General features: G+C 46.3%; 1 long non-coding RNA gene across 2 annotated transcripts; it reads left to right on the plus strand.

Moving 5' to 3' along the window:
- The first annotated feature begins 283 nt into the window (after positions 1-283).
- LOC119276383 lies at positions 284-3,836 on the plus strand. Of its 2 annotated transcripts, none has more exons than XR_005136571.1 (2): positions 284-694; positions 1,081-3,836. It is a non-coding gene; the product is annotated as an uncharacterized LOC119276383 (long non-coding RNA). The 2 variants fall into 2 exon arrangements; XR_005136572.1 differs by having other exon boundaries at positions 1,090-3,836.
- Positions 3,837-27,619: the final 23,783 nt, after the last annotated feature.

Genomic DNA, 27,619 nt, shown 5'->3' on the forward strand with positions numbered 1-27,619 from the left:
CTTGTTATTTCATTTTCGAAAAAAACTATTATTTTCGTACTCCTAAGTTCACAACTCCATACTTCAAAAAAAACATACACTACTCCACTCCATGCCCCTAATAAATCAGCCCATTATAAAATTTAGTAGTACTAAACAGACACACGCTCTCAAAAAATAGACACACAATTTTTTAGCCATAGATGCAAGTTGCAAGAAAAAAGTTACTGTACAATATTTCCTTTTTGCTTTCACCCACGCCTCCCAGGTCACAATAGGCCCATTGGTCAACTTTCTTCCCATCTCTAGAAGTCTCCATATGTCTTCTGTGAGAAAATAAATAGATCCCCTTTCTCTGCTCTATCGTTATAGCCCCTCAAGCTGGCTGTACCAAATCGAATGGCATGCTCCTGGATCATCAAAGCTACGAAGGAGATGCTCTTGGAGGTCAAGTCTGGCGGAAACGGAGATGTGTGTTGGAGCCGTAGATCTTGCGTCGCCTACCAACAAGGCCGCATCTCATTATTTCTGCTTTGTAGAGGCAGATCAGTCGCCGGGTAGGCCACCGGAGATTATGAGAGGTACTGCTTGCTGCTAGGTTCTCCGAGAGTGTTCTGCTTCCTGTTCGTGGCTCTGGGACAGAGAGCCGTGTCGTTGGGTTGAACGACCGTCTTCTCCGTAGCATTCCACGTCTGAGGCGGAGCAGTAAGGACAGGTATGAATCTCTCCCTACTCTACCGTTATTCTCTTAATTCTTCTCTTGCTTGGCACAATATATGTACTTTGTAAGTGGATTTACTTTGTTGATTTGTTAAATAAATTTAGAGGGAAGGTTGATTTACCTATTCTGTTAAATTATAATTTGGGAGATGACCTCATACTTTTTTTTGTTCATCTAACAGTCATTAATAGGATATACATTATAGGCTTTACATTACTTTTTAGTTTACATTCTACCCAACCTTGATTATGGCCTCTCCAACATATTTGTAGCCAGTATATGGAGCTTCATACAACAAAGCGTATGTCCATTATATCCATCTACTATGTATAACCCTGATGCTGTTTTTTATATAGTGATTGGTCTCTTTTCATTTAAAGAGTCTGTAGGCAAAGGCGGGTTTTGGGCTTCCTCACTGCTGGTGCCATCGCCTTTCACCCATTAATTTGCTACAACTTTGTATCATTTCTAATTCGTCGAGAGTGGCTTATTCTTGACACGTAAGTTTCCCCATTGTAGGTGGTTTAATGGTATTTTTTTGTTGCTAACATATATTAGCAAGTTATATTACCTATATGTGTATTTAGGACAAAGCAAGAAGGATTAAACGTATTAACTGAAATTTGGTTCATATATCTTAATCGACATGCAATGGATTTTTTGTCTATGCTATAGGCGATGCCTGCAATATTGCAGTTTTTCCTCACAATCATGGCTTTCTTGAACGAAACAAGCCATAGGCTAGAATAGTTGTTACCAAGAATATAAAATTCACCAAAAGTGCATGTCCGAATGTATTTAAAATAATTATAATGTAATATGTTTTTGATAGTGCTAATATTTGACCTTTGTTATCTGGTAAGTGTCCTCGTTATATTGATGGATGTCAAGTATTCTTACTATTATCTTAGTATAAATATAAATAGTTTGCCTAACTTTCAACATAATTATTGTATAATTTTTGTGCTTCCCACCCAATGAGCTCTGCAATTTTGAGACCGATATATTAAGATTTTTTTCGGTCTCCTCGTAAAATCAAGTGCAGCTTATAGTAGTTGTACCGTAATTAATTTGGCATCTTTTCATTGCAAAGTAAACATAATCGGGAAGTTACTGTTCAAATTAGCAGAATATATGCTTACCGAGGTGTTACAATTTCTGTATATATACCACAACTCTTGTCAATTTCCTTTGTACCTGCTTTCTGAGATCACCACATGACATATACCACCATCTTCTTGTAACCGATATATTGAAGGTAGCTCAAAGTTAGCAACCCTAAAAAAACAATCTCAAAACTCAAAGTTAGCAATCTAAAAAAGTTGAGAGACGTAAATAAATCAAATATGGTCCATTCTAGCTGATATGACTCCATTATCGCTGCAGGTTTTGGAGTCTTGTTTTCCTTGGAAGTGGTCATATCATATCTTAGAAGTCTGATATAGTACCTGATTTGCCTAATTTTTGTGCCTCATTCTAGTAATTTCTTGTAATGTTCTTGTTTTGTAAAACATTTTTTCTTCTAGTGTTCCTTTCATAGTTCTATGTATCTTGATCATTTTTATTAAGTTTCTTCTCCACACATATGGAGTTAGTCAAGTATAGTAATATTGGTTAACAAACAGAGTCACTATTCATTAGTTGATAACTAATAACTGATAAAAGATACTGTTCCATACCTGCCAAGAAGTTCCTGGGCTTCGATTATATCTAGACCTATATAATTCTTGTGGAATTGGTAATCAATGGTAAATGTCTTAGGTATTTTCCCTGCAAATAACAAAATATCTTGTAACATTACTGGATTGAACTTTTGCACCATCAAAGTCACAATAGGGACAGTTTAGCGCGGATTAAACCCTCACTCAAAAAATAAGGAAACTTTGTCCATAACGTAACTCCTATTTTTATCACCCCTAAAGAGTTCTTTTTTTTTATTTATTCCACATGCTTCATTTGGATGATTAATCTCACAATAAATTTGGAGATTAATTGCTTCACAGTTAGAAAGATTAAATAGATAAGAGTCTTATTTCAAACTACAGAGTATAGAGTATAGACATACCCAAGCATTGTTTATTTTATCTACCCGTTATTGTACTTAATCCATACCAATGATTAAAAAAGGAAAAACCCAGTACATAGAAGCTCCCACACAAGGTGGGGTCTGGGGAGGGATTATAGGAACCTAGTCTTACCCCTGCAAAGTGCAATGCAGAGAGGCTGGTTCGAACCCAGGACCTCTTGGCACAAGTGGGGAGGACTTCACCAACCAATGATTATAATTATAATTTAACCTCTACAGGTAGTAGCACAAACTCGGTTGGGCCTGTCAAAACAATAAAATATAATTAGGGATTGTTGTCCAAAAAATAGAGAAATCTGTAACATGTAATGCATTTTTTTGTCCATCAAAAATATATTGAGGCTAATAAGCTCATCAGCAATTGTCATTAAGTCAGTAAGCTTCTTCTATGCCATATTTTGTTGGGTTTAATAGGAGTTGAAAACAACTGATAAAGTACCTATGAAGATTTTATGCTGATAAGTGAATTTAGTAATAGTAGTATTTACTAACCTTGACGATTCAGGTTAGAGACAACTCAGAAGGTTGGGCCTGACTTTGTCAACACTCGAGCTGAACCTGACATTGAAGCTTGGCTAATTTTCTTGTTTTTCCGTCGTTGAATCACTGCATGCATCAGATAATCAGCAGACTTCGATTTTGCTGGTGGCGCATTGGTTCACAGCAGATTCGGCTGACTTAATTTTCCAAAAAATATTGATCCTACATCTTGGCCTGCCCTGCGTGTGCTGGATGTGGCCGGTCGAGTGCCTTTATATTTTTCATTGGCTTGGCGGAGTCCATGTGGAGTTTTTTTTCAGAGGCGTCTGGGCTCTTACTGATTAATCTGTGTGGAGTTTTGCTTGCCTTATTTGCACGCACCAGTTTGTGGTTGTGTCGGGCACATTGATGGAGACGTGCTAGATTTTTCTTTTTGAGGTTTGGAGACGTGCTAGATGACAGGCGTGTCAGGCAACTATTTGTACCCCATAATAGTTATATGTAACTTCTGTATATTTTTAAATCTCAGCCGTTGTTATCAAATATTGATGATGCACATAATTTGATCTATGTGGATAAATGTGATGGCTTCTTTTACTTCCGTTTTAAGTATATAATAGATAGGTATTCTCATCAAAACTCGGGGGACTAAAAATATCACCTTCATCAAACATAGCTTCCCCAAACTTGTGGCCTTGCATATCATTAGCATAATGGATATTCAAGGAATTCATACTAACAACATTGCAATCATGCTCATCATACAAAGATTTAGTACCAAGCATTTTAATGCATTCTTCTTCTAGCACTTGAGCACAATTTTCCTTTCCATCATACTCATGAAAGATATTAAAAAGACGAAGCGTATGAGACAAGCTTAACTCCATTTTTTTGTACTTTTTTTTTATAAACTGATCTAGTGATAAAACAAGAAACAAAAAGATTCGATTGCAAGATCTAAAGATATACCTTCAAGCACTCACCTCCTCGGCAACGGCGCCAGAAAAGAGCTTGATGTCTACTACACAACCTTCTTCTTGTAGACGTTGTTGGGCCTGTAAGTGCATAGGTTTGTAGGACAGTAGAAAATTTCCCTCAAGTGGATGACCTAAAGTTTATCAATCCGTAGGAGGCATAGGATGAAGATGGTGTATCTCAAACAACCTTGCAACCAAATAACAAAGAGTCTCTTGTGTCCCCAACACACCCAATACAATGTTAAATTGTATAGGTGCACTAGTTCGGCGAAGAGATAGTGATACAAGTGCAAAATGGATAGTAGATATAGGTTTTTGTAATCTGAAAATATAAAAACAGCAACGTAACTAATGATAAAAGTGAGCGTAAACGGTATTGCAATGGTAGGAAAGAAGGCATAAGGTTCATACTTTCACTAGTGCAAGTTCTCTCAACAATAATAACATAGATAGATCATATAACAATCCCTCAACATGCAACAAAGAGTCACTCCAAAGATACTAATAGCGGGGAACAAACGAAGAGATTATGGTAGGGTACGAAACCACCTCAAAGTTATCCTTTCTGTTCTATCTATTCAAGAGTTCGTAGTAAAATAACATGAAGCTATTCTTTCCGCTCAATCTATCATAGAGTTCATACTAGAATAACACCTTAAGACACAAATCAACCAAAACCCTAATGTCACCTAGATACTCCATTGTCACCTCAAGTATCCGTGGGCATGATTATACGATATGCATCACACAATCTCAGATTTATCTATTCAACCAACACAAAGTACTTCAAAGAGTGCCCCAAAGTTTCTACTGGAGAGTCAAGACGAAAACATGTGCCAACCCCTATGCATAGATTCCCAAGGTCACGGAACCCGCAAGTTGATCACCAAAACATGCATCAAGTGAATCACGTGAATATCCCATTGTCACCACAGATAAGTACGGCAAGACATACATCAAGTGTTCTCAAATCCTTAAAGACTCAATCCGATAAGATAACTTCAAAGGGAAAACTCAATCCATTACAAGAGAGTAGAAGGGGGAGAAATATCATAAGATCCAACTATAATTGCAAAGCTCGCGATACATCAAGATCATGCCATAGAGAGAACACGAGAGAGAGAGAGAGATCAAACACATAGCTACTAGTACATACCCTCAGCCCCGAGGGTGAACTACTCCCTCCTCGTCATGGATAGCGCCGGGATGATGAAGATGGCCACCGGTGAGGGAACTCCCCCTCCGGCAGGGTGCCGGAACAGACTCCCGAGAGGTTTTTGGTGGCTACAGAGGCTTGCGGCAGCGGAACTCCCGATCTATCTTGATATTTGATGTTTTTAGGGTACGTAGGCTTATATAGGCGAAAGAAGTCAGTCGGGGGAGCCTCGAGGGGCCCACGAGAGGGTAGGGCGCGCCCAGGGGGGTGGGCGCACCCCCCTATCTCGTGGCCTCCTCGAGGATCTTCTGACGTGAACTCCAAGTCTCCCGGATCATATTCTTCCCAAAATCACGCTCCCGAAGGTTTCATTCCGTTTGGACTCCGTTTGATATTCCTTTTCTTCAAAATACTGAAATAGGCAATAAAACAGCAATATGGGCTGGGCCTCCAGTTAATAGGTTAGTCAAAAAAGTAATATAAAATTGTATAATAAAGCCCATAATCATTCAAAACAGATAATAAAATAGCATGAATGCTTCATAAATTATAGATACGTTGGAGACATATCATAAAGCATGGTGCACTAAACTATCAAGTAGTCATCAAAATGAGCTTAGCCAAACATTCATAACGTCTGCATCTGCTCCTGCAATAGGTCTGTCACCTAGCGGTGCATCAAGGACATAATTCTTCTGTGTAGCAATGAGGATAAACCTCGGATCACGGACCCAGTCCACATCATTGCTACTAATATCTTTCAACATAGTTTTTCTCTAGGAACATATCAAAATAAACATATGGAAGCAACAACGCGAGCTATTGATCTACAACATAATTTGCAAAATACTATCAGGACTAAGTTCATGATAAATTAAAGTTCAATTAATCATATTACTTAAGAACTCCTACTTAGATAGACATCTCTCTAATCATCTAAGTGATCACGTGATCCAAATCAACTAAACCATGTTCGATCATCACGTGAGATGGAGTAGTTTTCAATGGTGAACATCACTATGTTGATCATATCTACTATATGATTCACGCTCGACCTTTCGGTCTCCAGTGTTCCGAGGCCATATCTGTATATGCTAGGCTCGTCAAGTTTAACCAGAGTATTCCGCGTGTGCAACTGTTTTGCACCCATTGTATTTGAACGTAGAGCCTATCACACCCGATCATCACGTGGTGTCTCAGCACGAAGAACTTTCACAACGGTGCATACTCAGGGAGAACACTTATACCTTGAAATTTAGTGAGGGATCATCTTATAATGCTACCGTCAATCAAAGCAAAATAAGATGCATAAAGGATAAACATCACATGCAATCAATATAAGTGATATGATATGGTCATCATCATCTTATGCTTGTGATCTCCATCTCCGAAGAACCGTCATGATCACCATCGTCACCGGCGCGACACCTTGATCTCCATCGTAGCATCGTTGTCGTGTCGCCAACTATTGCTTCTATGACTATCGCTACCGCTTAGTGATAAAGTAAAGCGATTACAGGGCGATTGCATTGCATACAATAAAGCGACAACCATATGGCTCCTGCCAGTTGCCGATAACTCGGTTACAAAACATGATCATCTCATACAATAAAATATAGCATCATGTCTTGACCATATCACATCACAACATGCCCTACAAAAACAAGTTAGATGTCCTCTACTTTGTTGTTGCAAGTTTTACGTGGCTGCTACAGGCTGAGCAAGATCCATTCTTACCTACGCATCAAAACCACAACGATAGTTCGTCAAGTTAGTGTTGTTTTAACCTTCTCAAGGACCGGGCGTAGCCACTCTCGGTTCAACTAAAGTTGGAGAAACTGACACCCGCCAGCCACCTATGTGCAAAGCACGTCGGTAGAACCAGTCTCGCGTAAGCATACGCGTAATTTCGGTCCAGGCCATTTCATCCAACAATACCGCCGAAAAAAGTATGACATGCTGGTAAGTAGTATGACTTGTATCGCCCACAACTCACTTGTGTTCTACTCGTGCATATAACATATACGCATAAAACCAGGCTCGGATGCCACTGTTGGGGAACGTAGTAATTTTAAAAAAATTCCTACGCACACGCAAGATCATGGTGATGCATAGCAATGAGAGAGGAGAGTGTTGTCCACGTACCCTCGTAGACCGAAAGCGGAAGCGTTAGCACAACACGGTTGATGTAGTCATACGTCTTCACGATCCGTCCGATCAAGTACCGAACGTACGGCACCTCCGAGTTCAGCACACGTTCAGCTCGATGACGTCCTCGCCTTCTCGATCCAGCAAGATGGGCGAAGTAGTAGATGAGTTCCAGCAGCACGACGGCGTGATGACGGTGTTGGTGAAGAACAATCTCCGCAGGGCTTCGCCTAAGCACTACGAAAACTATGATGGAGGATAAACTAGAGGGGTCGGGGTTGCCGGCACAAGGCTTGGTGTTTCTTGATGTCTCTTTGGTGCTAGCCCTGCCCCTCTATTTATATGTTGAGCCCTGGGGTCGAAAATTGGAGTAAAAGCCTCCTCAAAGTCGGTTTTCCCTGAAAGGCAAGAGTCCTACACGGACTCCAGGGCTAGACACTAGGGTTCCTGGCGTCTACCCACTAGACGCCAGGGTTCCTGGCGTCTAGCCTCTGGTCTCCGCAAAACTTCCTTTTGCACTTTCCAAAAGCCTCGTGGGCTTTCCCCTTTGGCCCAAATAACGTGTTCTTGTACCCAAACATTTCGGGAGATATCCGGAACCCCTTCCGGTGAATTCTGGAACCCTTCCAGAGATCAAACACTATTATCCCATATATCAAACTTTATCTCCGGACCATTCCAGAGTTCCTCGTCATGTCCGTGATCTCATCCGAGACTCTGAACAACATTCAGTCACCAACATACATAACTCATATAATACTATATCATCAACGAACGTTAAGCGTGCGGACCCTACGGGTTCGAGAACTATGTAGACATGACCGAGACACTTCTCTAGTCAATAACCAATAGTGGAACCTGGATGCCCATATTGGCTCCTACAGATTCTACGAAGATCTTTATCGGTCGAACCGCATAACAACATACGTTGTTCCCTTTGTCATCGGTATGTTACTTGCCCGAGATTCGATCGCTGGTATTATCATACCTAATTCAATCTCGTTACCAGCAAGTCTCTTTACTTGTTCCGTAATACTTCATCCCGCAACTAACTTATTAGTCACAATGCTTGCAAGGCTTATAGTGATGAGTATTACCGAGAGGGCCCAGAGACACCTCTCCGTCAATCGGGGTGACAAATCCTAATCTCGAAATACGCTAACTCAACAAGTACCTTCGGAGACACCTGTAGAGCTCCTTTATAATCACCTAGTTACGTTGTGATGTTTGGTAGCACACAAAGTGTTCCTCCGGTAAACGGGAGTTGCATAATCTCATAGTCATAGGAACATGTATAAGTCATGAAGAAAGCAATAGCACTTTACTAAAACGATCAAGTGCTAAGCTAACAGAATGGGTCAAGTCAATCTCATCATTCTCTAATGATGTGATCTCGTTAATCAAATGACAACTCATGTCTATGGTTAGGAAACACAACCATCTTTGATTCAACGAGCTAGTCAAGTAGAGGCATACTAGTGACATTATGTTTGTCTATGTATTCACACACGTACTAAGTTTCCAGTTAATACAATTCTAGCATGAATAATAAACATTTATCATCAAATAAGGAAATAAACAATAACTTTTATTATTGCCTCTAGGGCATATTTCCTTCACATGGACATGGCCCAGAACGAGCTAGCCGCAGCGGTTGTTGCCCCCGCTCCCATCCCAGCTCCCATCCCCGTGCTCGCGTCAGCGACCATCCCCGTAGCATTGACGGGCTGGTGCCGAGCACTATCACAGAGCTGGAAGCCGTGGGAGTCAGCGAGGTCTCAGCGGACCCGCACTAGCTCGTGTACATGCCAGCGCCAGCGCCCGTGCCCATGCGCGCCCCTCTACCCACCGCGGCGTCGGTCCCAGTGCGTTAGGCTGCACCCGCTGCGTCCGTGCCCGTGCACACGCCCTCCTCAGCGGCATGGGAGACCGCCGTCGACCGCTACCTCTCAGCGCTGCCAGCTGCCGTCCTCCCGCACCCCACCCGTCGATCGCGCGACGACATGAAGTTTGATTTACAAGTAAAGAACATTATGTGCTGCCTTGAAGACTTCAACAACAGCATCCCGGAGGACGACAATGACAACGACGGTGCGGCACGCCGCCTCCGCCGTTGCTGGAAATAGTTTTTTTCTTGGGTTCAACACTGTATCTCGATCATACGAATATAAATTTGCAGTGTGGCTAAATGAAAGATATGGTTTGAGCGAACTTGCGTTTTTCTCTCTTAATGTATACGAATATAAATTTTTATAACATGCATTAACATTTTGTTGGTGAAATTTGAGGGCAAAGTATGGCACAGAATATAAAGGGGACTATAGACCAAGACAGAGGTAGTAGCACACGGCCGCTCTCTACGCAGCGACAAAACTGTCGACCGACTTGTAGGCGACCATTTCCTGCGTGTTCAACTGCTCTATGCGTGTGGTTGCTTGCGGTTGAGGTGGCCGCGGCGCGCTCTGCTCATGCGTCCCTCCGGGTGCTCTGCCCTCATCCCTCCACGTGTACTACCAGTGTTTGGGGCTGGCACACGATCACGCACATTCATGTGTAGGCAGTTGCGCCGGGCGCGGTGCGACAATGCAGTTACCCGCTACAAAACTTGCCACGCACACGCGCCGAGAATCCAGGCCGCCCGGGCCCCATTTATTCCTGCGTCCATTTACCTTCATCTCTCGTGTCACACGACACAATAAGCACACCCACGACGACACATACAAAGAGGACATCCAGCGGTTCTAATGGCGATCCCCGTGGCTCCAATGGCGCTCCCTGCGACCGACGACGACAACGGCGGGTAGTTCACCATGCATCACATCATGGACACCCATGTGAGGGGGAAGGCCCTCTTGGTGGTGTACGCGAACGATCCGGTGTCGGAGGAGAGGTCCATCCAAACTATGGAGCATTTCCTTGCCGAGGACAAGTACCAAGTGGTCGGCTTCGACCTCGAGTACACCATCGGTTGTGCCGGGCACGATCAGAAGGTTTTCGTTGCCCAATTGTGTGTGCGACATGACGTCCTTGTCTACCACTACCACCTGGCCACAAGGCCTTGTGAGCGTTTCTCCAGGTTTATCAACAGCTCCAACTACCATTTCGCTATGGCGGACACCACCAACAATCTAAAAGCGCTCAAGGTTTCGGGCTTGAAACGCCGGAATCTTGTCAACATCCAGGACCACTACAAGGTCTGGGGCAGCGACAACAACAAACTGAACACCCTGATTGACCTTGCATCGGCCATCATCGACCCCTACTACGTGAAGATGAAGGATGAGAGCAAGAAGGACAAGAACGCCTGGCACAATGTTTGGCATGAGAGATTGGATGAACAACACGTCAAGTACGCGACCAAGGACGCGTACAGAAGCTACGATATGTACAGGTGGACTGTTGGCATGAGGAAGTGTCTTCTTCATGCCCCAGATGAGGGATCGAGCCGCAGAGCAGTGGTGGGAGCGTTACAAGAAGTAGATGACTAGACGATCGTTTCTCCTACTTTAGAATGCATGCAATTGTTTATTGAGGTGTGTGCGAATGATCTATATAGTCACTTATGTAATTGGATGTTTATTTCAGTTATATATATATATATATTATTCTTCTATAGACAGAGCAATCACACGGCTTATTAGCAGCAATCGTTTGTGTTATTATTGGTCTTCCCACACATTTCTGATCACATACCTGTTTGCCGCGTATCACACACATCTTGTTCAGTTGAACCATTTCCATTGTGTTACGCAATAAAGGATACAAAGAGGCATCCTACAGCATCAAGGACCACCTTCCCTACCGATAGCTCATCTAACAGAACTCCCAAGTTAACTATGCTGAGGCTGGAGTAGTCATGAGATGGGTGATCGGATGGGAAGTGGACTCGATATTAATTAGATGGATGGGTCACTTCAAATGTTTATTATAAACCTTTGCAGTGACCCATCCATCTAGTTAACATCGAAGTCTTTGTTTTGTAATTTTTGACATTTTTTTGAACACATGTTGATTGGCTTGAAGAAGGTCTATCTTGTTACTTTTTGATAATTTTTGTTTTTTGAACACATGTCGATTGGCTTGAATGATGGTCTATCCCGTCACTTTACGACATTTTTCCAAAACATGGACCTCAAGGTTAATTCAACTAATAGGACGGAGCACTATACACACTCAACACAATTAAATGTTTTCCAAAAAAAGTGATATGATTCCTGTGAAACTTATAAGTCATGTATGTCAAATTAACCTCTGTGTACTTGTTCTCAAATTAACCTCCGGGCTTGTTTGTCGCCTACCACACACATCTTGTTAAATTGAATCGTTGATGTTCTCTTCCCTAATCCAAACCGTTCATTTGAGCGAACCGTATGCCATATATCACTCACACCTTGATTTCCCTGACCATTTCTGTTGCTTTCCCTAATAGCAAATAGTTCATCGGAGCGAACTGTATGCCGTATATCGCACACACATTGATATGGCTTCCCGTTTCTATTGTTCTGTCTAATCACAAATAGTTTGTCTGGATCAACCGTATGCCCATCATCGCACACACAAGTAAAATCTAAACAATGTTTGATGTACCCGCCATCGCAAACGTTTTGCACCTTTTTTGACGGTTATTTTACATCACCGTTTGCGATTAATGCATCGCACACAGTTTCGTCAAAGGGTCTCTGATCATTGTATCGCGTTAGAAGCATCTCGCAGTAGTAATTACAAACTTCTTGGTTCAGCTCCACATCACGGCGGAGGCTCCCAAGCGACACCTAACCATTCTAGGAGACACCACTCTCCAAAAGGTAATAGATGGTGTGTAGATGATGAACTCCTTGCTCTTGTGCTTTAACTGATAGTCTCCCCAACACTCAACCCTCTCTCAAAGATTTGGCTATGGTGGAAGAGGGATTTTAGTGGAACACAACTTGGGGAAGGTTAGAAATCAAGGTTCAGAAGGTTGGAATGTAATCTCTTAATATCAACACATGGGTAGGTGGCTCTCTCTCAGAAAATGGATGGTGTAAGTGTAGGCATGTTCTAATGGCTCTCTCACAAATGGAGAAGGGGGTGGAGGGGTATATATAGCCTACACACAAAGTTCAACCGTTACACACTTTTGACCCATCTTGGTGGCACCGATAAGAAAACTCGGCGGGACCGATCTGTACAAATATACCAATGTTAGGAATCTTGGTGGGATCGACTGGAACAACTCTATGGGACCGATGTGCTAGGGCTTAGAGCAAAAATCATCTCGGTGGCGCCGATTGCGTCAACTCGCTGGGTCACGGAGTCCTGGACTAGGGGGTCCTCGGGCGTCCAGGCTATGTGATATGGGCCGGACTAATGGGCCGTGAAGATATGAGATCGAAGACCTTCCCCCGTCTCCGGATGGAACACTCCTTTGCATGGATGGCAAGCTTGGCGTTCGGATCATGCATCTTCCTTTCTCTATAAACCGACTCTATACAACCCTAGGTCCCTCCGTGTCTATATAAACTGGAGGGTATAGTCCATAGAGGCAATCATAATCATACAGGCTAGACATCTAGGGTTTAGCCGTTACGATCTCGAGGTAGATCAACTCTTGTAACCCCTATACTCATCAAAGTCAATCAAGCAGGAAGTATGGTATTACCTCCATCAAGAGGACCCGAACCTAGGTAAAACGCCGTGTCCCCTGCCTCCTGTTACCTTCGATCCTTAGGCGCACCGTTCGGGACCCCCTACCCGAGATCTGTCGGTTTTGACACTGACATTGGTGCTTTCATTGAGAGTTCCACTGTGTCGTCGCCAGAAGGCTCGATGGCTCCATCAATCATCTACAACAATACTGCCTTGATGGAGACTTTTCTCCCCGGCCAAATTTTCATATTCGGCGGCTTCACACTACGCACCAACTCGATTGGCCATCTGGAGCAGATCGATAGCTATGCCCCTGGTCATTAGATCAACTTTGGAAATCTGAACTGTGTTGCTGATATCCAAGGAGACTTGATCTTCCAAGGGTTCGCGGCCCCGGCCTCAGCTCTGGCCTTTGATCCGGAGCACATCACTAGGTCCAAAGACGGGAGTCTAAAGCCCGCCAGACTCTCTGCAACTATAGAGTTCGACACCGGAGAACCGGAGGTGAACGCATCACCGCCAGGCCTGGAGTCACGCCAGGCTCCCTCTATCCTCATGAAGCCGAACTCGCCTCCATACACTAGCTCCGAACCCACGAGGTCTGCATCATGCGAGCTCGGCTAGGGAACTTTTGTCCCGCCCAACTCCACAGACTCTCGCTTCCCCGTCCAAACCTCGCTTTTAAACGAAGCCCTGGACTTAATGCGACTTCTCGCCATTGTAGAAGAATCACTGCCGAACTACGCCCATCCCATACTAGGGGCTGAGAGCGGGGAATTTTACGTCCCACCCATCACCCATTTCATAGCCACTGTCGAAGACTTGACCGCCATGCTTGACTACGCCTCCGAAGACATCGATGGTATAGACGATGATGTCGAAGAGGAGCAAAGCCAGCCCTCGTCATTCACCAGATGCTGGACAACCACTTCCACATATGATGTGTACATGGTGGACACACCCAAAGAGGATGACGGCGATGGTGGGAAGGGTCCCGTCAAGGACAAGCCTTTTGAGGCACCACCAAAGCATCGACGTCAGCGACGCCGCTCGAAATCACGTCGCGAAAAAGACTGCAATACCAGCACCGGGGACAATAATACTCCGTAGAATGCCGAAGAACAAGAAGCCCCTATCGATCCAACATCCGAACAGGATGATTGGGAGGATGGCAAGTTAACCCCGATGATCCTATCGGGAACGAGGCTCGGAGGATAGTAACTACCTACCGATCTCCAAAGAGGATGAGAGCCTCGACGACGAAGACTTCATCATACCAGAGGAACCCCTCGAACAAGAGTGCTTTAAGCGCTGGCTAATAGCCACGGAAATAGGCATGAAAAAGAAGCAGCAGCAGCTTCAAGCTGATCAGGATTTGCTCAATGACAGATGGACTAATGTCCTGACAGCCGAGGAATACAGCCTCGAACGCCCAACTAAGAGTTACCCAAAGCGCAAGCTGCTACCCCAATTTGACGATGAGTCCCCAGAGCCTATACAACCAACGTGTAACATTGCCGGCGGACATGATCGACCACCATGTGGCCAGGACAGAGCAACAACTCAAGCCGAACACCAGCCTGCACCACCCCTCCATAAAGGCGGAGAGACAACGGCTGCAGGATACACTTATGACCAACGACATGACATGGATAATAGAGCCTATCAGACCAGATCAATCTATGGATCAAGGGGGCGTGCCCCAGAATGATAAGACGACCATCAGGCCTGGTGCGACAAGCACAACTTCACCCTGGCCGAAAACCGCATACGGACTCCATCCGAACTACGACATGACGTTTCCCGATACAAAGGCGCCGCACACCCCCTATGCTTCACCGATGAGGTAATGGAGCACCAGTTCCCAGAAGGGTTTAAATCTGTGAACATTGAATCATACGATGGCACAAAAGATCCCGCGGTATGGATTGAAGACTTTCTTCTCCACATTCACATGGCTCACGGTGACGATTTGCACGCCATCAAATACCTCCCCCTAAAGCTCAAGGGACCAGCTCGACACTGGTTAAACAGCCTCCCAGAAAACTCTATTGGAAGCTGGGAAGACTTGGAGGACGCCTTTAGAGACAACTTCCAAGGGTCTTATATCCGGCCCCTGGACGTCGATGACCTCAGTCACATAGTACAGCAGCCTGGAGAGTCAGCCAGAAAATTTGGACCAGGTTCCTAATTAAAAAGAATCAAATTGTTGATAGTCCGGACGTCGAGGCTTTAGCAGCCTTTAAACACAACATTCATGATGAATGGCTCGCCCGACACCTCGACGAAGAGAAGCCGAAGTCCATGGCAGCCCTCACAACACTCATGACTCGCTTTTGCGCAGGCGAAGATAGCTGGCTAGCCCGTAGCAGCAACAGTAGTAGTGACCCTGGTACATCTGGAGCTAGAAATAGCAACGGCATGACCCGACGCAACAAAAACAAGCGTCGGAGCAACACTGATAATGCCGAAGACATGGCGGTCAACGCCGGATTCAGTGGCTCCAAATCTGGACAGCGGAAGAAGCCATTCAAAATAAACAAAGATTGTTCATCTAGCCGGGACCAAATACTCGATCGACCTTGCCAGATTCACGGCACCCCTGACAAGCCTGCTAACCATACCAACAGAAGTTGTTGGGTCTTTAAAGAGGCCGGTAAGTTAAACACCGAGCACAAGGGGAAAGGGTCGCCCAGCGAGGATGACAACGAGGAGCCTCGCCCACCGAACACAGGGTGAAAGAAGAAATTTCCCCCCGAGGTCAAAATGGTGAACATGATATATGTTACTCACATCCCCAAGAGGGAGCGCAAGCGCGCGTTAAGGGACGTCTATGCGATAGAGCGAGTCGCCCCAAAATTCAACCCATGGTCAGCATGTCTGATCACTTCCGTTTGTAGAGACCATCCGACCAGTATCCGTCATGGAGGTTTAGCCGTGTTGGTCCCCGAGCCAATTACCGATGGATTCCACCTCACGAAGTCCTTATGAACGGCGGCAGCAGTCCTAACCTGCTCTATTAGGACACAGTCCGCAAAATGGGTATTGACTCGTCGAGAATCAAGCCCACCAAAACTACCTTTAAAGGAGTAATACCTGGTGTAGAGGCCCGTTGCACGGTCTCAATCACATTGGAGGTCATCTTCCGTTCGTCGGACAACTTCCAAAGTGAAGACTTGATCTTCGACATTGTCCCTTTCCGCGTGGCTATCACGCATTGCTTGGACGAACCGTGTTCGCCCGCTTCAATGCGGTCCCGCACCATGCCTATCTAAAACTTAAGATGCCAGGACCACGTGGTGTTATAACAGTCCATGGAAACATGGATCGCTCCCTCCATACTGAGGAACACACAGTAGCCCTCGTAGCAGAACTAGACGTTGGCCTTATCAAGCCAAACGCTACATCGGCAGTCAAGCCCCCAGACCCTGTCAAACGAGTCCGGACTACCCACGGAACGGCAGTCCAGCTCATTAGGAGCTCGATTAGCAATTTAGCCTCTGTCTCAGCCCCAACCAAACTGCGGCATATGGACCGCGTGCACATAACTACGCACTAAAGATACCATGGGCAAAGATGGAGGCATATCAAAGATAAAGTCCACAATACAGCTCGACCCTACCTGGACCCTCTTTCCCTCTTTCTCCTTATTTTCTTTTCCTTTTTTTCAGTCCTCAAAACCCACATCACCTTTTGATGGTGCCAAGGGCCCCTTTTCCCCTGCCCCTTATGAAAACCCGATCATTGATCCTCTCAAAGGACCACACACCAAGACAAAAAGAAGCGCGGATGTACGGTAGAGTATCTCAAGGATCTTCAAAGACCGCCTCTTCCTTTTTTAATATTTGTGCACAGTTTTCCCTTGTGCTTGGATTGTAAAATAGCCTCAATGCTTATAGCATCATCTGTACAAATACATTTTGACGTATCAATCAGACTATAATGAAAACAAATTTTCGCCCAACCTATTCGGTACTGGCTTATTTTCTAATCTGTATTCCCTCTTTTTCTTTCGTCTGATTGTCATGTACACCTTGGCATGACTTAAATCTCTAGGGGCTCCATTCAGCCACGTACATTCCTTAAAAATAACATAAGTCCGAACACTTTTATAGTACAATTCGTTGTCCCGAATATAGCATTATATGCATTGGCTCCGAATCATGTCTTGGGTCAATAGTTGGGTTGCCCGGCTCCTGTGGTTACTACCTTACATTTCGATTGTTCGGCTAACGAAGTAAAGGGAGAACTACTGCGAGTGTGTTTCTGGTTCATCAGTAGAGAAAGCCGAAAACTAACTGTCATGATGTGGCGAGAGCTGGTCAGCTATCCGGCGACTAAGTATAAATCTCTTGCGATTTTTTTCGTGTCACACGAAGGACCGGTCTTCACCTGGTCAGGCATCTACAACAACCAAGTTCTAATAACCAAACAATACTAGGGGATGCGCCTACAATCTTATTGTCAAACCCCTATGGCTAAGTGAGAGTAATAAAGCCGCATAGTCTTATTGCCTGGTTCACCGCACTAACACCTCCTTCAAGGACCAAGTCGTTGGGTTATGTGTGTTTTTGTGCTGTTCCGAACACCCCCGTATTATCTATGTGGTGGGCTGAAGCCGACGACTGGCCAACTCTCAGATTCAGTAAATGGCCGCAATGGAGGGAAAATAATTTCAGATGAAAAAAGAAAAATATTACACAAAAACCTTGTTGTCATAATAAAAAGTTCGGGCAGCACAGATACATTCATTCGAAAATAATGTCCTTCGAGCACTGGCCCTTTACAATACAGGATCCTTCAAGGACATCATAAAAATACCGCTCCGGTGTACAATGCTCCTTGCCTGCAGGCGGTCCTTCGGTTGCAAGATTAGTGGCATTCATTTTCGCCCACTGCACCTTGACACGGGCGAAGGCCATCCGGGCACCCTCGATACAGACTGACGACTTTATAGCGTCAAGCCAAGGGCAGGCATCAACTAGCCTCTTCACAAGCCCAAAGTAGCTCCTGGGTATGGGTTCGGCTGGCCAAAGACGGACTATAACGTCCTTCATGGCCAGGTCGGCCACCCTATGCAGTTCGGTCAGTTGCTTCAGCTGATCACTGAGGGGCACTGGATCCTCTGGCGCAAGGTACTGCGACCAGAACAACTTCTCCGTTGAGCTCCCCTCTTCGGCTAGGAAGAAATCCGCAGCATCAGCAATCCTCCTGGGTAGATCCGCAAACGCTCCTGAAGAACTCCAATTGCGGGTCAGTAAGGTGTACTTTCTCCTTACAAATTTGCTTTGCATATTAAAGGCCTTACCCGATGCAATCTGTTTTGCCTCTCGGATCTCCCAACAGGCGCCTTGGGCTTCAACCCGAGCCTCCTTCGCACTTTGGAGTGCCATAGCAAGTTCGGAGTCTCGATCCGACACCTTACGCTCCAAGGACTCGCATTTGCTTATAGCATTCTTGAGCTCTTGTTGGACTTCATACAACCTCACTTCATGCTTTAGGCGGGCGGCTCGTTCCTCTCCCGCCTCTTGCTTGGCCTCGGCTAGCGCGCTCTTGAGGGCCTCGACCTCAGACGCGTCAACTATAAGCGTAATCATTAAACTCATTTAGATAACAAGTCGGAACTCATATCATTTTAGATATGCTTTGGTATCGCATACCTTGCTTTTCCTCCAACTTCCGCTTTAGTTCAGACACTTTGGTGGCGCGGGAGGTTGCTGCTAGCGTCGAAGCCTGTTCATCAAAATAGACATATATGTTATCTCCTGTGAAGAATTTTTCGATCCTCTATTCGGCTTCTCTTCACAAATGCCGAACAGAGTCTCAGGGGCTACTATCTATACACAGGTATTCCTTTTGCAAGCAGCCAAAAATATATTTCGTCACATACCTTAAAGCCTGTTAAAAGGCTGGTATAGGCTTCGTTCAATCTGTTTTTAGCGGACCGAACCTTTTCAACCACCGTACCCATAAGGGTACGGTGTTCCTCCATAATGGAAGCACTCTGAAGCACTTCCACCAGAGTGTTCGGCGCCTCCGGATTGACAGAGGACACCGGTGGAGATGGTGTTCCCCCTTCTCTCGAAGGTGGCTGCTCGCCCGATTCCGGAGCCGTATTGATCTCTGGAATAATATTCAGTTGGGGACCGAATTGGGCATGGCCCTCGTCGCCGGTCTCTATGGGGGTCGGTTCCCCCCTCATTTCGGCAATAGAGGTATTACCCTTCGTCACCACCTTCACGGCGTCCCGCACCTCCCCATGACCTGGAGAGGTTCTTCAGGACAACACTTCGGTATTGTCTGTAGCGGTGGGTGGAGAGGCATGTGGAGGCGACTCGCTCTCCATCATGTTCGTCCCCAGCGAATTCCCAGAGGACAATGATCGTTGGGGGAGATCACAAGCCAGAGTGCAAGGAGCAATTTAACGTATAAGAACCACAAGGCATAAAGCCGGATATATGAATGGTGTCTTTGGATACTTACGATCCAGACAGGGGCTTCGTCCTAGAGTGCCACTCGAGGATGGCATCGGCATCCGTTTCGGAGTCATCCGAAAGGAAGAGTTTCCCCTTCTTGGACGCCTCCGCCTCTAGATCTGCGGAAGCCGCCCTTTTCTTCTTTCCCCCCTTAAGGGGAGAGTTGCTCTCTTCCTCCTCTTCATCTTCATCAGGAGAGGAGAGAGTCTCGATGTCTTTGGACACGACGTCTGAAGTGCCCTTACTGCGGAGGCCACCTCTGGTCTCCTTGCTCTTCTTCTTGGCCTTCTTTTCTGCGCCTGATACGGCGCCGACACCAGCATCCTAGTCAATAGAGAATTGGCTGAGTCTTCGGGCAGCGGAGCAGGACATTTGATCCACTCCGCCTTCTTTGTCCAGCCCTATGGGAAGAATGGAAAGCTCAGTATATTCCTTGGATTTACAAACTGAGGTCATCAGAAAACTTATGGGAGTGGCCGGATGAGTACGGTCGAGGCCAAGGTCTTCGGTTGTCTTTGGCCACGACTTATGAGCCTTGAAAAGCAGCATCCATATGTCTTCGTGCGTTGTGCCAAAGAATCGCTGCAGGGTTCGAGGACTGGCCGGGTCGAACTCCCACATATATACAGTCCGGCGTTGGCAAGGGATAATCCGGCGAAAAAGCATCACCTAGATCATGCTGGCAAGACTGGTGTTCTTGTTTATCATGCCCTTGACGCGACTCTGCAGCGTCGTCACCTCGTCGGATAGCTCCCAATCTAGGCCCTTATTGAGCCAGGATGTAAGCCGCATCGGGGGCTCGGACTTGAACTCGGGAGCGGCGGCCCATGTGGCGTCACAGGGTTATGTGACGTAGAACCACCCCTGCTGCCACCCTTTGACGGTCTCCACGAAGGTCCCCTTGGGCCAGGTGACGTTGGGAAGCTTGCTCACCATGGCACCGCCGCACTCCGCATGTTGACCGTCGACCACCTTTGGCTTCACATTGAAGACCTTGAGCCACAAACCGAAGTGGGGTGGAATGCAGAGGAATGCCTCGCACACGACGATAAATGCCAAAATATTGAGGAAGTAATTTGGGGCTAGATCATGGAAATCTAACACATAGTAAAACATGAGACCGTGGACGAAAGGATGAAGGGGAAACCTTAGTCCATGAAGGAAATGGGGAATGAACACTACCCTCTGACTAGGCTTCGGGGTGGGAATGATCTGCTTCTTGGCAGGGAGCCGGTGGATTATGTCCACGCCTAAGTACCCCGCTTCCTAGAGTTCCTTCATGTTCTCCTTTGTAATAGAGGAAGCCATCCACTTGCCCTGCGCTCCAGATCCATACATGGCTAGGGTGTTTGGTGGCGATGGAAAAGATTGGAACTTGGGCGCTAGAGCTCGAAGGGCAGATGGGCTGAGGAGGAAGAAGGCATGGGGCAAAAAGACGGATCCTTATCTTCTTATAAAGGCAGTGGATATCAAGCGCCCCCTCATAAGCCTCATAACTCGCCTATTCCCAAGGGGACATGTGAACGACACGATTGGATTACCCAAACCCATATTGTAGCGACCACGATCTCAATGGACCGAAGTCTCTGTGCTTAAGTGTCATCCCTGGATCGGTAATGCTGACACACACAGTACTCGAGGAATTATAACAGAGTTCAATCACACACTTATTACATCAAGGTCCTCATAAAGAGTATGATTACACAAATAATATGGCTAAAGGCCATCTAAACTAGATAACTGTGGAAGCTTCGAAGGTAAAGGAGTCCATCAACTCCAACGGCATAGCTGAGTGCGTGACAACGACCTATCAAACCTTATTCATCGTTTGAGAAGTCTACAACATGAGACGTTGTAGCTGAGGGAGTCCTAGATTGAGGGGTCCTCAGGCGTCCGAACTATTCACATGGGCCGGACTGATGGGCTGTGAAGATACAAGACCGAAGACTCTCTCTCCCTTGTCCGGATGTGAATCTCCTTGGCGTGGAAGGCAAGCTTGGTCTTTGGATATGTAGATTCCTTTCTCTGTAACCGACTCTGTATAACCCTAGTCCCCTCCGGTGTCTTTATAAACCAGAGGGCTTAGTCCATAGAGGCAATCATAATCATATAGGCTAGACCTCTAGGGTTTTAGTCATTATGATCTCGTGGTAGATCAACTCTTGTAATACTCATATTCATCAAGATCAATCAAGGAGGAAGTAGGGTATTACCTCCATAGAGAGGGCCCAAACCTGGGTAAACATCATGTCCCCCCGCCTCCTGTTACCATCAGCCTTAGACGCACAGTTCGGGATCCCCTACCCGAGATCCGCTGGTTTTGACACCGACATTGGTGCTTTCATTAAGAGTTCCGCTACATCGTCATCAAAAGGTTTGATGGCTCCATCAATCATCTACAACAATGCAGTCTAGGGGGAGATTTTCCTCCCTAGACAGATCTTCGTATTCGGTGGTTTTGCACTGCAGGCCAACTCGCTTGGTGTAGGATCGGAAGTATTTCTAGAGGGGCGGTGATTAGACTACTTGAGCAAATAAAAACTTAACCTTTTCCCAATTTTAGTTCTTGGCAGATTTTAACAACTTAGCACAAGTCAAGCAATCATAACACAATTCAAGCAAGCATGCTAAGAGTATATAAGTAGCGGAAAGTAAAGCATGCAACTTGCAAGAATGTAAAGGGAAGGGTTTGGAGAGTGCAAACGCAATAGGAGACACATATGTTTTTGTCGTGGTTCCGATAGGTGGTGCTATCGTACATCCACGGTTATGGAGACTTCAACCCACAAAGAGTAATGGTTGTGAGAGTCCACGAAGGGCTCCACCCATGAAGGGTCCACGAAGAAGCAACCTTGTCTATCCCACCATGGCCATCACCCACGAAGGACTTGCCTCACTAGGGTAGATCTTCACGAAGTAGGCGATCTGCTTGCCCTTACAAACTCCTTGGTTCAGCTCCACAATCTTGTCGGAGGCTCCCAAGTGACACCTAACCAATCTAGGAGACACCACTCCAAAAGGTAATAGATGGTGTGCTGATGATTATCGGAGTAAAAACTGGTGGATCTCGGGTAGGGGGTCCCCAACTATGCGTCTAAGGCTAATGGTAACAGGAGGCGGGGGACACGATGTTTACCCAGGTTCGGGCCCTCTCGATGGAGGTAATACCCTACTTCTTGCTTGACTGATCTTGATGATATGAGTATTACAAGAGTAGATCTACCACGAGATCGTAGAGGCTAAACCCTAGAAGGTAGCCTATGGTTATGATTGTTGTTGTCCTACGAACTAAACCCTCCGGTTTATATAGACACCGGAGGGGGCTAGGGTTACATAGAGTCAGTTACAGAGAAAGGAATCTTTATATCTTAACCACCAAGCTTGCCTTCCACGCAAAGGAGTGTCCCATCCGAACACGGGACAAAGTCTTCTATCTTGTACCTTCATAGTCCAACGGTCCGAAATGCGCATATAGTCCGGCTGTCCAAGGACCTCCTAATCCGGGACTCCCTGAGTAGCCCCTGAACCAGGATTCAATTATGATGAGTCCGACGCGCAGATTGTCTTCGGCGTTACAAGGCGGGTTCCTTCTCCAAATACTTCAAAGTAGATTTTGAACATAAGAATCGTGTCCCGCTCTGCAAAACAAATTCCATATACCCCCGTGGAGAGCACGATGTTTTCATGAGTCCAATCCGCTGACAACTATTATGACACGACATTATGTCCTCGTCCTGCCATTAATTCGAATTGTTTTTCCAGCCTGCTGCTTCATGCTTCGCGAGGCGGTTTTATTGGCACGTCTTGTCGAAGCGGAGATCATGTCCCCTTATCACAGGATTCTCATCAACATGGACGTGGGTAACCCAACCGTCCCATTGGCAAGATTCCTTGTGAATAGGCATGTTTTAAGGCCACGTAGGGGATGTTTGATATTTGTCATCTTTATAAGGAGGCCGAGACCCACCTTTTCCCTTCTATGCTACCCCCACCTCTTCTCACCTTGAGCTCCAACACCCAAGGCTTAACCAGTCGCTTCGAATCTCAGGCCATGTCTGGATCCAGCTTTCAGGGCCGGTGGACGGCTTCCTCTGTCACCGAGGAGGATATCAAGAAGCTCAGGGAGGTAAGGTACTTGACTGCGGAAATCCTTAACAGGCTTCAGGTTATCCCTACTCCTAGATATAATTAAAGGGTCGTATTCATCCCTCACTTCCTTCGGGGGTTAGGTTTCTCCCTCAATACCTTCGTTCGAGGGCTCCTGTTTTACTATGCACTAGATTTCCATGATCTAGCTCCGGACTCACTCCTTCACATCTCATCGTTTATTATCGTATGTGAGGCTTTCCTCCATATCTCCCCACACTTCGGTTTGTGTCTCAAGACCTTCAATGTAAGGCCGAGCACAATAGACGGGGAGCACGCAGAGTGCGGAGGAGCTCTGATAAGCAAATCGGCAGGCGCCGTCTGGCCAAAGGGTTCCTTTACCACAACTTCCGGCCTATGGCAACAGGAGTGGTTTTATATCACGGAGCCCCGTGGTACCAAGTGGGTAGCTTCACCAGCCTTCCGACCCGTCCCTCCGCCACAACTTGCATCATGGGTCAACAAGGGGCTGGACTGGGGATCGCCGAACGAAGTTCAAATACTGCAAAGCCGCATTCAAGACCTTATTAAGAAGGGCATCGATCTTGTCAAGGTAATCCAAGTTATGCTAGTCCATCGGGCCTTGCCATGCCAGCGCCTACTTCATATGTGGGAATTCAATCCGGAAGGACCGTGAACCATTCAACATTTCTTCAGCACAACTCTCGAAGGGATGTATGAATTAGTCTTTGGGTCACAAAAAAGGTATCTGGACACCACAGAGGACGCATGCCTCGATTGCAACCATCCGGATTCCCCGGTAAGTACTCAATTGCCGAACACATTTTTAGTTTTAAGTTTCTCATAACAAAACTGAAAAAACATACTCTCCCAGGACTGGGTGAGGAAGGCGGAGAGGATCTGGTGTTCGACCCCTCTTCCTGAAAACTCAGCAGACCTAATGTTAACCAGGATGCTGGTTCTGGCCCCATATCAAGTGCCATTGAGGGAAGGAAAGGAGATTAGTGGAGAGGCCCAAAGCGGCCTCCATACCGGAGGTGCATGACGCACCGTATCCGAGGAAGTCATAACTCCCGTGCCCGAGGGTGAACGGGGAGGCGAATCTAACATTCCCTCTCCTCATGAGAAGAAAAGAGCTGCTCCTGAAGACCTGGAGGCAGAGGCTTCCAAGCGAGGGAAGAAATCCCTATCAGGGGGCCCGAGTTCGGGAGGTGATATTGGCGCACAGTGCCCACAAGGGGACCAGCCTCTAGCCGAACCATAAGTGAACAAAAGGTGTTTAATAAGCATACCCTATTCTTTTCCCGTTTGTGAGGGCAATGTTTTGGAACGTACGTTTTGCAGTCCGGCCTATAGCCTCCCTCAACAATATTTGTCTTTGGGGAATCTTCTTCCAGAGATGATGGAGAGCGAAACGCCGCCTCATACTTCCCCGCCCCATAAGGCGGACGACCTCGAGGTGTCGTCCCGGAGGACCTCCCCCGACCCGCGAAGGAGCGCCAGGCTAGAAGATGACTCTTTGGCTGCCCGAGGTTCGGGGTGTTCGTCTCCTAGAGAGTCCGACAACAAAAATCCCGGATCGTCCAATGTACAGCCGGACATGTGGACGGTTCTCCTGCAGCAAGCGCCTATCTCAAAGGAACATCATACCTTAATGGGTACGGTGATTGAAAGAATTTCATACGCAAAAAGCGGATTGAATGAAGCCTTTACAAGCCTGCTACGAGGCTTTGAGGTACGCAATTTATCATTTTTTTGTGCCGTAAACGTAATGTGCACTTTGTGTAGATGGTAGCCCCTGAGACTCTGGTTGTCTTCCGAATGGGATGATCGGAGGATCAAATGAATATGCTCAGGTAATAATTTTGCCAAATTGTACACAGGCGGTTGCAGCCCCGGACACTGCCCGGGCTACTCAATTTTCCGAACTGAAGCGGCAACTTGATGTGGCGGATGATGACATCACACTCATAAACAAGCGGCTTGATGAGGCACAAGGTATGTATTTTGGGCGGTCAGTGCGTACAAATTAGAGCATGATGCTTGAATTTATAGTGTGTTTGACTGCAGATGGATCTGTCATCGTGGAGACCCTTCGGGCTGAGCTTTCCCGGGCCAAGGAGCAAGCCAGGATAAGCAATGCGGCTGCCAAGAAGGCGGTCGGTGAATTAAAGGCCGAACAGGCTGCTCATCTCTTGAGCAAGGAGAAAATTTCCAACATGGCGCTTGAGCTAAGGGACGCTGCTAACAAATATGCGCTTCTCAAGAAAGAGACCAGAGAAAAAGCGGCTGACCTTGAGAAGGCCTTACAAGCAGCAAAGGAAACCCGGTCGGAGGCCAGGGCGGCACGGGAGGAGATCCGGCAAGCTGGGGAGATTGCGGCTGGAAAGCCTTTTTTTATTACGAACTAAGTTCGGCGATCCGAAGTATTCCCCGCTTGATCGAATGTGGAGTTCTCCGGATGCATATTTGGACTTGTCAAAGAGTGCTTCTGATGCGACACAGTTTTTCCAGGCCCAAGAAGGCCATGAAGCGGAACAGCTTTTCTGGTCGTAGTTTAGCATGCCAAAGCGTCCGCTGCTGTTGAATGAGCAGATGGCCGAATGGGCCGAGCTCCACAGGATATTCGGACTTGCCATGAAGGCTGTTGTGGACCGTCTGTGTCCTGGGGGAGCAACTGCGAACAGTTATTTTGGTTTAGTGTAGCAACTTGTTTGTGCGGTGTTGCATATCGATGTTGTTAAGCGATCAACGTGCATAGAAGGTGCACAGATGGCCCTTGCCCGTGTGAAGATGTATTGGGCGAAGATGAAGGCCACCGATATTGCAACGGGGGGTCCGCCCGGGGGTAAGGACACACCAGATCAATATTTTGAAGAAGTACTAGAGGGTGCCCGCTTGATAGAGGGTCAGTGCTCGAAGAATGTTATGTTCGAGTAACATGTATCGAATTGTAAAAGCAATGCTTATGAGAACGAAGGTTGTGTTTATACTTTTGCCCGTGAAGTACTTTAGTGCCTCTTGTGTGGCCGTTTATGTATATATGTATGTAACCTGAAAGTTTGCAGTCGTCATCTTCAGCCCCCTCGCGTATGACACGGGGGTGTTCGGAAAAGCACTTTATCACACTTGACCCGACATCTTGGTCCGTTTTCAGGAGGTGTTAGTGCGTCAAACTAGGCAATCAGACTATAGAGCTTTAACACTTTCACTTAGCCATAGGAGTTTGACGGTGGGGCAAATATATAGCCCCTAGTATGTCCGTGTTTATCAGAATACGGAGCGTTTACATACATGACCAGGAAACCGGTCCTTCGTTAATGCGAAGGAATCACGAAGATTCTGCTGTCCTTGAGTGGTTGACCAGCTCTCGCCTTATCATGACAATCAGTTTTCGGCTTTCTCTACTGAGGTGCTCATCCAGATGAACTAGGGCAACATCACAGTAGTTCTCCCTTGGCTGCCTTAGCCGATAGAACGGAACGTAAGATAGCAAACACAGGAGCTGGGCAAACCCAACTATTTACCCAAGACATGATTCAGAGTTGATGCATATAAGGCCAAAACTCGCGACACCGAACACTCCCGAGGGTGTTCGGACTTTTCAATATGTATCGGGCTGGGTATAGCCCGCGGTAATGAACCCTAAATTCAAGGCACGTGCAATGACCCGGCGTGAGGAGAGAGTGCATGTGGTGAGAATATAGTTCTCGAAGCACACTGCTTGGCTGCTTCTATCACATCCATTTTAGTATGACGAATCGTAAGTTCGCAAGCACTACCCATATCCAGGGCGTTTTATATGCCAAGAGGGTGTATAACAACAAGAGATGAAAATGAGAAAAAAGGTTTACACAGGAT

Source organism: Triticum dicoccoides, chromosome 3B (genome assembly GCF_002162155.2).
Source record: "Triticum dicoccoides isolate Atlit2015 ecotype Zavitan chromosome 3B, WEW_v2.0, whole genome shotgun sequence".
NCBI lineage: Eukaryota > Viridiplantae > Streptophyta > Magnoliopsida > Poales > Poaceae > Triticum > Triticum dicoccoides.